Source organism: Orcinus orca, chromosome 6, assembly GCF_937001465.1.
Source record: "Orcinus orca chromosome 6, mOrcOrc1.1, whole genome shotgun sequence".
Taxonomy (NCBI): domain Eukaryota; kingdom Metazoa; phylum Chordata; class Mammalia; order Artiodactyla; family Delphinidae; genus Orcinus; species Orcinus orca.
Window position 1 is genome coordinate 950,801 of NC_064564.1, and position 15,604 is coordinate 966,404.

Genomic DNA, 15,604 nt, shown 5'->3' on the forward strand with positions numbered 1-15,604 from the left:
GTTAAAGTTGCCCGTCCAGACACCTCCAGCTAGTCTCTCATTGGTCCTCCCTATTCCTGTTCATCTTCCGCAGAAATTGCAAACTGGGCCAAACAGGAGGTTAAAGGCACTGACTCTCCAAGTGGGGAGAGTGTTAGTAAAGCGTCTGGAATGTTGCACCCGAGTACCAGGGGACAAGAACTGAGACATATTGGAACACGTCTCCCAATCACATGGTTGATCATACTCTGGGATACACATGCATGCTTTAGCTGAAGGAAGAATCCCTTAAACCTGGAGAGTTGAGACCCGTGGAATGGGTACCATGCAATATGACTTCTAAGGGTCTTCGTTTGCTCACCGAACCTCTCCAATCCTATCACTGCTGCGTTTATGCCCCTGTACACACGCTTGATTCTGTTTCGGAGACATAGCAATCCATAGGTTTTAAGATACTTACTAGTCAGGTACATTCTTAGGCGTTTAATATGGGGTGTTGAGTCCATTTCATTGAGCAAGGAGTAGCTCATGTCTATTACATATTTGGCTTAAGGAACTTTATCTGTGCTCATTTCAATCTCTGGTTTTATGCAGCACCCCAACTCACCTTTCCCCTTAAGCAAGCATAAGTTGGTTTTCTACATTTGAGACCCTGTTCTGTTTTGTAATCCAGTTCCTGTGTAGCCAAGTTTACATTCCGTGTATTAGTGATATCTTATGATGTTTCTTTTTCTGTGTGACTTATTTCAGTTAGAATCATCATACCTGAATCCACTCATTATGCTGCTACGGGCCTGATGACATAGATTTCATTGCTGAGTGATATTGCATTGTACGTAAGTACCACAACTTCTTTATCCATTTTTCACTTTCTGTGATATTGCACTTGTCCCGTAAACGAGGTTCTTGTAAACAGAGCCGTCCCAAACTTTGGGGTGGCTGTGTCATTTTGATTTTAATTTCCCTAAGCTATAGGACCATAAGTGGAAGTGCCCTAGGCTCTGTTGCTTTGTTTCTTAGATGTTTCAGGAAACACCATACACTTCTCCCGAGAGGGTGTTGGCAATTTACATCCCGCCCATCAGCATAACAAGGCTCCCAATTCTCCATGGCCTGGCCTGCCTTTCTGGATTTTACACTTTTTTCAGATGTCCCTTTTGACCGGGGGGAAGTGAGACTTCATTGTAGTGCAGATTTCCTTTGCAAGCTTGCTTGGTTGGCCAAAAAGGGCGTATGCGTTTTTTCCTGAATATATTCAGGAATATATTCAAGAAAAAACGCATACGCCCTTTTTGGCCAAGTGCATCATTGTTGACGTTCTGCCTCTTTTCCTATGCTTTAAATGCAATTCCAGTCTACCTCCTGAAATCGGTGTCCTGCAATTCTGCCCCGCTTTCAAGTCCTCTTGGCAGCCTTACTTCAGTATATTTTTGGACGATAGCTGTCATTTATAACTCTGCATGTTTGTGAATTACAGTGCCCCTGAGCTCCTTTCTTCAACTCGCTTTCTTGTGAGCTGGCCGCAACTCCGCAGGATTGCTTCAGGCCCTAATCTTGTTCTGGCACGGCCCGCTGAGCCTTTGGTTAATTCCTCTTCCTGGTGGGAAATGAGAGTTAAATTTGCCCGTCCAGACACCTCCAGCTAGTCTCTCATTAGTTCTCCCTATTCCTGTTCATCTTCCGCAGAAATTGCAAACTGGGCCGAACAGGAGGTTAAAGGCACTGACTCTCCAAGTCGGGAGAGTGTTAGTAAAGCATCTGGAATGTTGCACCCGAGTACCATGGGACGAAAACTGAGACATATTGGAACACGTCTCCCGATCACTCGGTTGATCATACTCTGGGTTCCACATGCATGCTTTAGCTGAAGGAAGAATCCCTTCAACCTGGAGAGTTGAGACCCGTGGAATGGGTACCATGCAGTATGATTTCAAAGGGTCTTCATTTGCTCACCGAACCTCTCCAATCCTAACACTGCTGCGTTTATGCCCCTCTACACACGCTTGATTCTCTTTTGGAGACATAGCAATCCATAGGTTTTAAGATACTTACTAGTCAGGTACATTCTTAGGCGTTTAATATGGGGTGTTGAGTCCGTTTTGTTGAGCAAGGAGTAGCTCTTGTCTATTCCATATTTGGCTTAAGTAACTATATCTGTGCTCATTTCAATCTCTGGTTTTATGCAGCACCCCAACTCACCTTTCCCCTTAAGCAAGCATAAGTTGTTTTTCGAAATTTGAGACACTGTTCTGTTTTGTAATTCAGTTCCTGTGTAGCCAAGTTTACATTCCGTGTATTAGTGATATCTTATGATGTTTCTTTTTCTGTGTGATTATTTCAGTTAGAATCATCATACGTGAATCCACTCATTATGCTGCTATGGGCTGATGACATAGATTTCATTGCTGAGTGATATTGCATTGTACGTAAGTACCACAACTTCTTTATCCATTTTTCACTTTCTGCGATATTGAACTTGTACCGTAAACGAGGTTCTTGTAAACAGAGCCTTCCCAAACTTTGGGGTGGCTGTGTCTTTTTGATTTTAATTTCCCTAAGCTATAGGACCATAAGTGGAAGTGCCCTAGGCTCTGTTGCTTTGTTTTTCAGATGTTTCAGGAAACACCATACACTTCTCCCCAGTGGCTGTTGGCAATGTACATCCCGCCCATCAGCATAACAAGGCTCCCAGTGCTCCATGGCCTGTCCTGCCTTTCTGGATTTTACACTTTTTTCAGATGGCCCTTTTGACCGGGGGGAAGTGAGACTTCATTGTAGTGTAGATTTCCTTTGCAAGCTTGCTTGGTTGGCCAAAAAGGGCGTATGCGTTTTTTCCTGAATATATTCAGGAAAAAACGCATACGCCCTTTTTGGCCAAGTGCATCATTGTTGACGTTTTGCCTCTTTTCCTATGCTTTAAATGCAATTCCAGTGTACCTCCTGAAATTGGTTTCCTGCAATTCTGCCTCGCTTTCAAGTCCTCTTGGCAGCCTTACTTCAGTATATTTTTGGACGATAGCTGTCATTTATAACTCTGCAGCTTTGTGAATTACAGTGCCCCTGAGCTCCTTTCTTCAACTCGATTTCTTGTGAGCTGGCCGCAACACCGCAGGAGTGCTTCAGGCCCTAATCTGGTTCCGGCACAGCACGCTGAGCCTTTGGTTAATTCCTCTTCCTGGTGGGAAATGAGAGTTAAATTTGCCCATCCAGACACCTCCAGCTTGTCTCTCATTGGTTCTCCCTATTCCTGTTCATTTTCCACAGAAATTGCAAACTGGGCCAAACAGGAGGTTAAAGGCACTGACTCTCCAAGTCGGGAGAGTGTTAGTTAAGCGTCTGGAATGTTGCGCCCGAGTACCAGGGGACGAGAACTGAGACATATTGGAACACATCTCCCGATCACACGGTTGATCATACTCTGGGTTCCACATGCATGTTTTAGCTGAAGGAAGAATCCCTTAAACCTGGAGAGTTGAGACCCGTGGAATGGGTACCATGCAATATGACTTCAAAGGGTCTTCGTTTGCTCAGCGAACCTCTCCAATCCTATCACTGCTGCGTTTATGCCCCTGTACACACGCTTGATTCTCTTTCGGAGACATAGCAATCCATAGGTTTTAAGATGCTTACTAGTCAGGTACATTCTTAGGCGTTTAATACGGGGTTTTGAGTCCATTTCGTTAAGCAAGGAGTAGCTCTTGTCTATTACATATTTGGCTTTAGGAACTTTATCTGTGCTCATTTCAATCTCTGGTTTTATGCAGCACCCCAACTCACCTTTCCCCTTAAGCAAGCATAAGTTGGTTTTCTAAATTTGAGACCCTGTTCTGTTTTGTAATCCAGTGCGTGTGTTGCTAAGTTTACATTCCGTGTATTAGTGATATCTTATGATGTTTCTTTTTCTGTGTGACTTATTTCTGTTAGAATCATCATACCTGCATCCACTCATTATGCTGCTACGGGCCTGATGACATAGATGTCATTGCTGAGTGATATTGCATTGTACGTAAGTACCACAACTTCTTTATCCATTTTTTGCTTTCTGCGATATTGATCTTGTACCGTAAACGAGGTTCTTGTAAACAGAGCCGTCCCAAACTTTGGGGTGGCTGTGTCTTTTTGATTTTAATTTCCCTAAGCTATAGGACCATAAGTGGAAGTGCCCTAGGCTCTGTTGCTTTGTTTTTTAGATGTTTCAGGAAACACCATACACTGTTCCTGAGTGGCTGTTGGCAATTTACATCCCGCCCATCAGCATAACAAGGCTCCCAGTTCTCCATGGCCTGTCCTGCCTTTCTGGATTTTACACTTTTTTCAGATGGCCCTTTTGACCGGGGGGAAGTGAGACTTCATTGTAGTGCAGATTTCCTTTGCAAGCTTGCTTGGTTGGCCAAAAAGGGCGTATGCGTTTTTTCCTGAATATATTCAGGAAAAAACGCATACGCCCTTTTTGGCCAAGTGCATCATTGTGGACGTTCTGCCTCTTTTCCTATGCTTTAAATGCAATTCCAGTCTACCTCCTGAAATCAGTTTCCTGCAATTCTGCCCCGCTTTCAAGTCCTCTTGGCAGCCTTACTTCAGTATATTTTTGGACGATAGCTGTCATTTATAACTCTGCAGGTTTGTGAATTACAGTGCCCCTGAGCTCCTTTCTTCAACTCGCTTTCTTGTGAGCTGGCCGCAACACCGCAGGATTGCTTCAGGCCCTAATCTGGTTCCTGCACGGAACACTGAGCCTTTGGTTAATTCCTCTTCCTGGTGGGAAATGAGAGTTAAATTTGCCCGTCCAGACACCTCCAGCTAGTCTCTCATTGGTTCTCCCTATTCCTGTTCCTCTTCCGCAGTAATTGCAAACTGGGCCAAACAGGAGGTTAAAGGCACTGACTCTCCAAGTCGGGAGAGCGTTAGTAAAGCATCTGGAATGTTGCACCCGAGTTCCAGGGGACGAAAACTGAGACATATTTGAACACCTCTCCTGATCACATGGTTGATCATACTCTGGGTTCCACATGCATGTTTTAGCTGAAGGAAGAATCCCTTAAACCTGGAGAGTTGAGACCCGTGGAATGGGTACCATGCAATATGACTTCAAAGGGTCTTCATTTGCTCACTGAAGCTCTCCAATCCTATCACTGCTGCGTTTATGCCCCTGTACACACGCTTGATTCTCTTTCAGAGACATAGCAATCCATAGGTTTTAAGATACTTACTAGTCAGGTTCATTCTTAGGCGTTTAATATGGGGTGTTGAGTCCATTTCGTTGAGCAAGGCGTAGCTCTTGTCTATTCCATATTTGGCTTAAGGAACTTTATCTGTGCTCATTTCAATGTCTGGTTTTATGCAGCACGCCAACTCACCTTTCCCCTTAAGCAAGCATGTTGGTTTTCTAAATTTGAGAACCTGTTCTGTTTTGTAATCCACTTCCTGTGTAGCCAAGTTTACATTCCGTGTATTAGTGATATCTTATGATGTTTCTTTTTCTGTGTGACTTATTTCAGTTAGAATCATCATACCTGAATCCACTCGTTATGCTGCTACGGGCCTGATGACATAGATTTCATTGTTGAGTGATATTGCATTGTACGTAAGTACCACAACTTCTTTATCCATTTTTCACTTTCTGCGATATTGAACTTGTACTGTAAAGGAGGTTCTTGTAAACAGAGCCATCCCAAATTTTGGGGTGGCTGTGACTTTTTGATTTTAATTTCCCTAAGCTATAGGACCATAAGTTGAAGTGCCCTAGGCTCTGTTGCTTTGTTTTTTAGATGTTTCAGGAAACACCATACACTTCTCCCGAGTGGCTGTTGGCAATTTACATCCCGCCCATCAGCATAACAAGGCTCCCAGTTCTCCATGGCCTGTCCTGCCTTTCTGGATTTTACACTTTTTTCAGATGGCCCTTTTGACCGGGGGGAAGTGAGACTTCATTGTAGTGCAGATTTCCTTTGCAAGCTTGCTTGGTTGGCCAAAAAGGGCGTATGCGTTTTTTCCTGAATATATTCAGGAAAAAACGCATACGCCCTTTTTGGCCAAGTGCATCATTGTGGACGTTCTGCCTCTTTTCCTATGCTTTAAATGCAATTCCAGTCTACCTCCTGAAATCAGTTTCCTGCAATTCTGCCCCGTTTTCAAGTCCTCTTGGCAGCCTTACTTCAGTATATTTTTGGACGATAGCTGTCATTTATAACTCTGCAGGTTTGTGAATTACAGTGCCCCTGAGCTCCTTTCTTCAACTCGCTTTCTTGTGAGCTGGCCGCAACACCGCAGGATTGCTTCAGGCCCTAATCTGGTTCCTGCACGGAACACTGAGCCTTTGGTTAATTCCTCTTCCTGGTGGGAAATGAGAGTTAAATTTGCCCGTCCAGACACCTCCAGCTAGTCTCTCATTGGTTCTCCCTATTCCTGTTCCTCTTCCGCAGTAATTGCAAACTGGGCCAAACAGGAGGTTAAAGGCACTGACTCTCCAAGTCGGGAGAGCGTTAGTAAAGCATCTGGAATGTTGCACCCGAGTCCCAGGGGACGAAAACTGAGACATATTTGAACACCTCTCCTGATCACATGGTTGATCATACTCTGGGTTCCACATGCATGTTTTAGCTGAAGGAAGAATCCCTTAAACCTGGAGAGTTGAGACCCGTGGAATGGGTACCATGCAATATGACTTCAAAGGGTCTTCATTTGCTCACTGAATCTCTCCAATCCTATCACTGCTGCGTTTATGCCCCTGTACACACGCTTGATTCTCTTTCAGAGACATAGCAATCCATAGGTTTTAAGATACTTACTAGTCAGGTTCATTCTTAGGCGTTTAATATGGGGTGTTGAGTCCATTTCGTTGAGCAAGGCGTAGCTCTTGTCTATTCCATATTTGGCTTAAGGAACTTTATCTGTGCTCATTTCAATGTCTGGTTTTATGCAGCACGCCAACTCACCTTTCCCCTTAAGCAAGCATGTTGGTTTTCTAAATTTGAGAACCTGTTCTGTTTTGTAATCCACTTCCTGTGTAGCCAAGTTTACATTCCGTGTATTAGTGATATCTTATGATGTTTCTTTTTCTGTGTGACTTATTTCAGTTAGAATCATCATACCTGAATCCACTCATTATGCTGCTACGGGCCTGATGACATAGATTTCATTGTTGAGTGATATTGCATTGTACGTAAGTACCACAACTTCTTTATCCATTTTTCACTTTCTGCAATATTGAACTTGTACTGTAAAGGAGGTTCTTGTAAACAGAGCCATCCCAAATTTTGGGGTGGCTGTGACTTTTTGATTTTAATTTCCCTAAGCTATAGGACCATAAGTTGAAGTGCCCTAGGCTCTGTTGCTTTGTTTTTTAGATGTTTCAGGAAACACCATACACTTCTCCTGAGTGGCTGTTGGCAATTTACATCCCGCCCATCAGCATAACAAGGCTCCCAGTTCTCCATGGCCTGTCCTGCCTTTCTGGATTTTACACTTTTTTCAGATGACCCTTTTGACCGGGGGGAAGTGAGACTTCATTGTAGTGCAGATTTCCTTTGCAAGCTTGCTTGGTTGGCCAAAAAGGGCGTATGCGTTTTTTCCTGAATATATTCAGGAAAAAACGCATACGCCCTTTTTGGCCAAGTGCATCATTGTCGACGTTCTGCCTCTTTTCCTATGCTTTAAATGCAATTCCAGTCTACCTCCTGAAATCGGTTTCCTGCAATTCTGCCCCGCTTTCAAGTCCTCTTGGCAGCCTTACTTCAGTATATTTTTGGACGATAGCTGTCATTTATAACTCTGCAGGTTTGTGAATTACAGTGCCCCTGAGCTCCTTTCTTCAACTCGCTTTCTTGTGAGCTGGCTGCAACACCGCAGGATTGCTTCAGGCCCTAATCTGGTTCCGGCACAGCACGCTGAGCCTTTGATTAATTCCTCTTCCTGGTGGGAAATGAGAGGTAAATTTGCCCGTCCAGACACCTCCAGCTAGTCTCTCATTGGTTCTCCCTATTCCTGTTCATCTTCCGCAGAAATTGCAAACTGGGCCAAACAGGAGGTTAAAGGCACTGACTCTCCAAGTCGGGAGAGCGTTAGTAAAGCATCTGGAATGTTGCACCCGAGTACCAGGGGACGAAAACTGAGACATATTTGAACACCTCTCCCGATCACATGGTTGATCATACTCTGGGTTCCACATGCATGTTTTAGCTGAAGGAAGAATCCCTTAAACCTGGAGAGTTGAGACCTGTGGAATGGGTACCATGCAATATGACTTCAAAGGGTCTTCATTTGCTCACCGAACCTCTCCAATCCTATCACTGCTGCGTTTATGCCCCTGTACACAAGCTTGATTCTCTTTCAGAGACATAGCAATCCATAAGTTTTAAGATACTTACTAGTCAGGTACATTCTTAGGCATTTAATATGGGGTGTTGAGTCCATTTCGTTGAGCAAGGCGTAGCTCTTGTCTATTCCATATTTGGCTTAAGGAACTTTATCTGTGATCATTTCAATGTCTGGTTTTATGCAGCATGCCAACTCACCTTTCCCCTTGAGCAAGCATGTTGGTTTTCTAAATTTGAGAACCTGTTCTGTTTTGTAATCCAGTTCCTGTGTAACCAAGTTTACATTCCGTGTTTTAGTGATATCTTATGATGTTTCTTTTTCTGTGTGACTTATTTCAGTTAGAATCATCATACCTGAATCCACTCATTATGCTGCTACGGGCCTGATGACATAGATTTCATTGCTGAGTGATATTGCATTGCACGTAAGTACCACAACTTCTTTATCCATTTTTCACTTTCTGCGATATTGAACTTGTACCGTAAACGAGGTTCTTGTAAACAGAGCTCTCCCAAACTTTGGGGTGGCTGTGTCTTTTTGATTTTAATTTCCCTAAGCTATAGGACCATAAGTGGAAGTGCCCTAGGCTCTGTTGCTTTGTTTTTTAGATGTTTCAGGAAACACCATACACTTCTCCCGAGTGGCTGTTGGCAATTTACATCCCGCCCATCAGCATAAAAAGGCTCCCAGTTCTCCATGGCCTGTCCTGCCTTTCTGGATTTTACACTTTTTTCAGTTGGCCCTTTTGACCGGGGGGAAGTGAGACTTCATTGTAGTGCAGATTTCCTTTACAAGCTTGCTTGGTTGGCCAAAAAGGGCGTATGCGTTTTTTCCTGAATATATTCAGGAAAAAACGCATACGCCCTTTTTGGCCAAGTGCATCATTGTGGACGTTCTGCCTCTTTTCCTATGCTTTAAATGCAATTCCAGTCTACCTCCTGAAAGCGATTTCCTGCAATTCTGCCCCGCTTTCAAGTCCTCTTGGCAGCCTTACTTCAGTATATTTTTGGATGATAGCTGTCATTTATAACTCTGCAGGTTTGTGAATTACAGTGCCCCTGAGCTCCTTTCTGCAACTCGCTTTCTTGTGAGCTGGCCGCAACACCGCAGGATTGCTTCAGGCCCTAATCTGGTTCCTGCACGGAACACTGAGCCTTTGGTTAATTCCTCTTCCTGGTGGGAAATGAGAGTTAAATTTGCCCGTCCAGACACCTCCAGCTAGTCTCTCATTGGTTCTCCCTATTCCTGTACATCTTCCGCAGAAATAGCAAACTGGGCCAAACAGGAGGTTAAAGGCACTGACTCTCCAAGTCGGGAGTGTGTTAGTAAAGCATCTGGAATGTTGCACCCGAGTACCAGGGGATGAAAACTGAGACATATTTGAACACGTCTCCCGATCACACGGTTGATCATACTCTGGGATCCACATGCATGTTTTAGCTGAAGGAAGAATCCCTTAATCCTGGAGAGTTGAGACCCGTGGAATGGGTACCATGCAATATGACTTCAAAGGGTCTTCATTTGCTCACCAAACCTCTCCAATCCTATCATTGCTGCATTTATGCCTGTACACATGCTTGATTCTCTTTCAGAGACATAGCAATCCATAGGTTTTAAGATACTTACTAGTCAGGTACATTCTTAGGCATTTAATATGGGGTGTTGAGTCCATTTCGTTGAGCAAGGCGTAGCTCTTGTCTATTCCATATTTGGCTTAAGGAACTTTATCTGTGCTCATTTCAATGTCTGGTTTTATGCAGCACCCCAACTCACCTTTCCCCTTAAGCAAACATGTTGGTTTTCTAAATTTGAGAACCTGTTCTGTTTTGTAATCCACTTCCTGTGTAGCCAAGTTTACATTCCGTGTATTAGTGATATCTTATGATGTTTCTTTTTCTGTGTGACTTATTTCAGTTAGAATCATCATACCTGAATCCACTCATTATGCTGCTACGGGCCTGATGACATAGATTTCATTGTTGAGTGATATTGCATTGTACATAAGTACCACAACTTCTTTATCCATTTTTCACTTTCTGCGATATTGAACTTGTACTGTAAAGGAGGTTCTTGTAAACAGAGCCGTCCCAAACTTTGGGGTGGCTGTGTCTTTTTGATTTTAATTTCCCTAAGCTATAGGACCATAAGTGGAAGTGCCCTAGGCTCTGTTGCTTTGTTTTTTAGATGTTTCAGGAAACACCATACACTTCTCCCGAGTGGCTGTTGGCAATTTACATCCCACCCATCAGCATAACAAGGCTCCCAGTTCTCCATGGCCTGTCCTGCCTTTCTGGATTTTACACTTTTTTCAGATGGCCCTTTTGACCGGGGGGAAGTGAGACTTCATTGTAGTGCAGATTTCCTTTGCAAGCTTGCTTGGTTGGCCAAAAAGTGCGTATGCGTTTTTTCCTAAATATATTCAGGAAAAAACGCATACGCCCTTTTTGGCCAAGTGCATCATTGTCGACGTTCTGCCTCTTTTCCTATGCTTTCAATGCAATTCCAGTCTACCTCCTGAAAGCGGTTTCCTGCAATTCTGCCCCGCTTTCAAGTCCTCTTGGCAGCCTTACTTCAGTATATTTTTGGATGATAGCTGTCATTTATAACTCTGCAGGTTTGTGAATTACAGTGCCCCTGAGCTCCTTTCTTCAACTCTCTTTCTTGTGAGCTGGCTGCAACACCGCAGGATTGCTTCAGGCCCTAATCTGGTTCCGGCACGGCACGCTGAGCCTTTGGTTAATTCCTCTTCCTGGTGGGAAATGAGAGTTAAATTTGCCCGTCCAGACACCTCCAGCTAGTCTCTCATTGGTTCTCCCTATTCCTGTTCATCTTCCGGAGAAATTGCAAACTGGGCCAAACAGGAGGTTAAAGGCACTGACTCTCCAAGTCGGGAGAGCGTTAGTAAAGAATCTGGAATGTTGCACCCAAGTACCAGGGGACGAAAACTGAGACATATTTGAACACGTCTCCCGATCACATGGTTGATCATACTCTGGGTTCCACATGCATGTTTTAGCTGAAGGAAGAATCCCTTAAACCTGGAGAGTTGAGACCCGTGGAATGGGTACCATGCAATATGAATTCAAAGGGTCTTCATTTGCTCACCGAATCTCTCCAATCCTATCACTGCTGCGTTTATGCCCCTGTACACACGCTTGATTCTCTTTCAGAGACATAGCAATCCATAGGTTTTAAGATACTTACTAGTCAGGTACATTCTTAGGCGTTTAATATTGGGTGTTGAGTCCATTTCGTTGAGCAAGGCGTAGCTCTTGTCTATTCCATATTTGGCTTAAGGAACTTTATCTGTGCTCATTTCAATCTCTGGTTTTATGCAGCACCCCAACTCACCTTTCCCCTTAAGCAAGCATGTTGGTTTTCTAAATTTGAGAACCTGTTCTGTTTTGTAATCCAGTTCCTGTGTAGTAAGTTTACATTCCGTGTATTAGTGATATCTTATGATGTTTCTTTTTCTGTGTGACTTATTTCAGTTAGAATCATCATACCTGAATCCACTCATTATGCTGCTACGGGCCTGATGACATAGATTTCATTGTTGAGTGATATTGCATTGTACGTAAGTACCACAACTTCTTTATCCATTTTTCACTTTCTGCGATATTGAACTTGTACCGTAAACGAGGTTCTTGTAAACAGAGCTCTCCCAAACTTTGGGGTGGCTGTGTCTTTTTGATTTTAATTTCCCTAAGCTATAGGACCATAAGTGGAAGTGCCCTAGGCTCTGTTGCTTTGTTTTTTAGATGTTTCAGGAAACACCATACACTTCTCCCGAGTGGCTGTTGGCAATTTACATCCCGCCCATCAGCATAAAAAGGCTCCCAGTTCTCCATGGCCTGTCCTGCCTTTCTGGATTTTACACTTTTTTCAGATGTCCCTTTTGACCGGGGGGAAGTGAGACTTCATTGTAGTGCAGATTTCCTTTACAAGCTTGCTTGGTTGGCCAAAAAGGGCGTATGCGTTTTTTCCTGAATATATTCAGGAAAAAACGCATACGCCCTTTTTGGCCAAGTGCATCATTGTGGACGTTCTGCCTCTTTTCCTATGCTTTAAATGCAATTCCAGTCTACCTCCTGAAAGCGATTTCCTGCAATTCTGCCCCGCTTTCAAGTCCTCTTGGCAGCCTTACTTCAGTATATTTTTGGATGATAGCTGTCATTTATAACTCTGCAGGTTTGTGAATTACAGTGCCCCTGAGCTCCTTTCTGCAACTCGCTTTCTTGTGAGCTGGCGGCAACACCGCAGGATTGCTTCAGGCCCTAATCTGGTTCCTGCACGGAACACTGAGCCTTTGGTTAATTCCTCTTCCTGGTGGGAAATGAGAGTTAAATTTGCCCGTCCAGACACCTCCAGCTAGTCTCTCATTGGTTCTCCCTATTCCTGTACATCTTCCGCAGAAATAGCAAACTGGGCCAAACAGGAGGTTAAAGGCACTGACTCTCCAAGTCGGGAGAGTGTTAGTAAAGCATCTGGAATGTTGCACCCGAGTACCAGGGGATGAAAACTGAGACATATTTGAACACGTCTCCCGATCACACGGTTGATCATACTCTGGGATCCACATGCATGTTTTAGCTGAAGGAAGAATCCCTTAATCCTGGAGAGTTGAGACCCGTGGAATGGGTACCATGCAATATGACTTCAAAGGGTCTTCATTTGCTCACCGAATCTCTCCAATCCTATCACTGCTGCGTTTATGCCCCTGTACACACGTTTGATTCTCTTTCAGAGACATAGCAATCCATAGGTTTTAAGATACTTACTAGTCAGGTACATTCTTAGGCGTTTAATATTGGGTGTTGAGTCCATTTCGTTGAGCAAGGCGTAGCTCTTGTCTATTCCATATTTGGCTTAAGGAACTTTATCTGTGCTCATTTCAATCTCTGGTTTTATGCAGCACCCCAACTCACCTTTCCCCTTAAGCAAGCATGTTGGTTTTCTAAATTTGAGAACCTGTTCTGTTTTGTAATCCAGTTCCTGTGTAGCCAAGTTTACATTCCGTGTATTAGTGATATCTTATGATGTTTCTTTTTCTGTGTGACTTATTTCAGTTAGAATCATCATACCTGAATCCACTCATTATGCTGCTACGGGCCTGATGACATAGATTTCATTGTTTAGTGATATTGCATTGTACGTAAGTACCACAACTTCTTTATCCATTTTTCACTTTCTGCGATATTGAACTTGTACTGTAAAGGAGGTTCTTGTAAACAGAGCCGTCCGAAACTTTGGGGTGGCTGTGTCTTTTGGATTTTAATTTCCCTAAGCTATAGGACCATAAGTGGAATTGCCCTAGGCTCTGTTGCTTTGTTTTCTAGATGTTTCAGGAAACACCATACACTTCTCCTGAGTGGCTGTTGGCAATTTACATCCCGCCCATCAGCATAACAAGGCTCCCAGTTCTCCATGGCCTGTCCTGCCTTTCTGGATTTTACACTTTTTTCAGATGGCCCTTTTGACCGGGGGGAAGTGAGACTTCATTGTAGTGCAGATTTCCTTTGCAAGCTTGCTTGGTTGGCCAAAAAGGGCGTATGCGTTTTTTCCTGAATATATTCAGGAAAAAATGTATACGCCCTTTTTGGCCAAGTGCATCATTGTGGACGTTCTGCCTCTTTTCCTATGCTTTACATGCAATTCCAGTCTACCTCCTGAAGTCGGATTCCTGCAATTCTGCCCAGCTTTCAAGTCCTCTTGGCAGCCTTACTTCAGTATATTTTTGGACGATAGCTGCCATTTATAACTCTGCAGTTTTGTGAATTACAGTGCCCCTGAGCTCCTTTCTTCAACTCGCTTTCTTGTGAGCTGGCCGAAACACCGTAGGATTGCTTCAGGCCCTAACCTGGTTCCGGCACGGCACGCTGAGCCTTTGGTTAATTCCTCTTCCTGGTGGGAAATGAGAGTTAAATTTGCCCGTCCAGACACCTCCAGCTAGTCTCTCATTGGTTCTCCCTATTCCTGTTCATCTTCCGCAGAAATTGCAAACTGGGCCAAACAGGAGGTTAAACACACTGACTCTCCAAGTCGGGAGACTGTTAGTAAAACGTCTGGAATGTTGCACCCGAGTACCATGGGACGAGAACTGAGACATATTGGAACACGTCACCCGATCACATGGTTGATCATACTCTGGGATCCACATGCATGTTTTAGCTGAAGGAAGAATCCCTTAAACCTGGAGAGTTGAGACCCATGGAATGGGTACCATGCAATATGACTTCAAAGGGTCTTCATTTGCTCACCGAACCTCTCCAATCCTATCACTGCTGCGTTTATGCCCCTGTACACACGCTTGATTCTCTTTCGGAGACATAGCAATCCATAGGTTTTAAGATACTTACTAGTCAGTACATTCTTAGGCGTTTAATAAGGGGTGTTGAGTCCATTTCGTTGAGCAAGGAGTAGCTCTTGTCTATAACATATTTGGCTTAAGGAACTTTATCTGTGCTCATTTCAATCTCTGGTTTTATGCAGCACCCCAACTCACCTTTCCCCTTAAGAAAGCATAAGTTGGTTTTCTAAATTTGAGACCCTGTTCTGTTTTGTATTTCAGTTCCTGTGTAGCCAAGTTTACATTCCGTGTATTAGTGATATCTTATGATGTTTCTTTTTCTGTGTGACTTATTTCAGTTAGAAGCATCATACCTGAATCCACTCATTATGCTGCTATGGGCCTGATGACATAGATTTCATTGCTGAGTGATATTGCATTGTACGTAAGTACCACAACTTTTTTATCCATTTTTCACTTTCTGCAATATTGAACTTGTACCGTAAATGAGGTTTTTGTAAACAGAGCCGTCCCAAACTTTGGGGTGGCTGTGTCTTTTAGATTTTAATTTCCCTAAGCTATAGGACCATAAGTGGAAGTGCCCTAGGCACTGTTGCTTTGTTTTTTAGATGTTTCAGGAAACACCATACACTTCTCCTGAGTGGCTGTTGGCAATTTACATCCCGCCCATCAGCATAACAAGGCTCCCAGTTCTCCATGGCCTGTCCTGCCTTTCTAGATTTTACACTTTTTTCAGATGGCCCTTTTGACCGGGGGGAAGTGAGACTTCACTGTAGTGCAGATTTCCTTTGCAAGCTTGCCTGGTTGTCCAAAAAGGGCGTATGCGTTTTTCCTGAATATATTCAGGAAAAAACGCATACGCACTTTTTGGCCAAGTGCATCATTGTCGACGTTCTGCCTCTTTTCCTATGCTTTAAATGCAAATCCAGTCTACCTCATGAAATCGGTTTCCTGCAATTCTGTCCTGCATTCAAATCCTCTTGGCAGCCTTACTTCAGT

General features: G+C 43.7%; 1 long non-coding RNA gene across 2 annotated transcripts in view; it reads left to right on the plus strand.

The window, feature by feature from the left end:
* LOC125964726 (uncharacterized) overlaps positions 1 to 15,604 on the plus strand; it is a 723,743-nt gene that overhangs the window by 795 nt on the left and 707,344 nt on the right. The window lies entirely within an intron of this gene.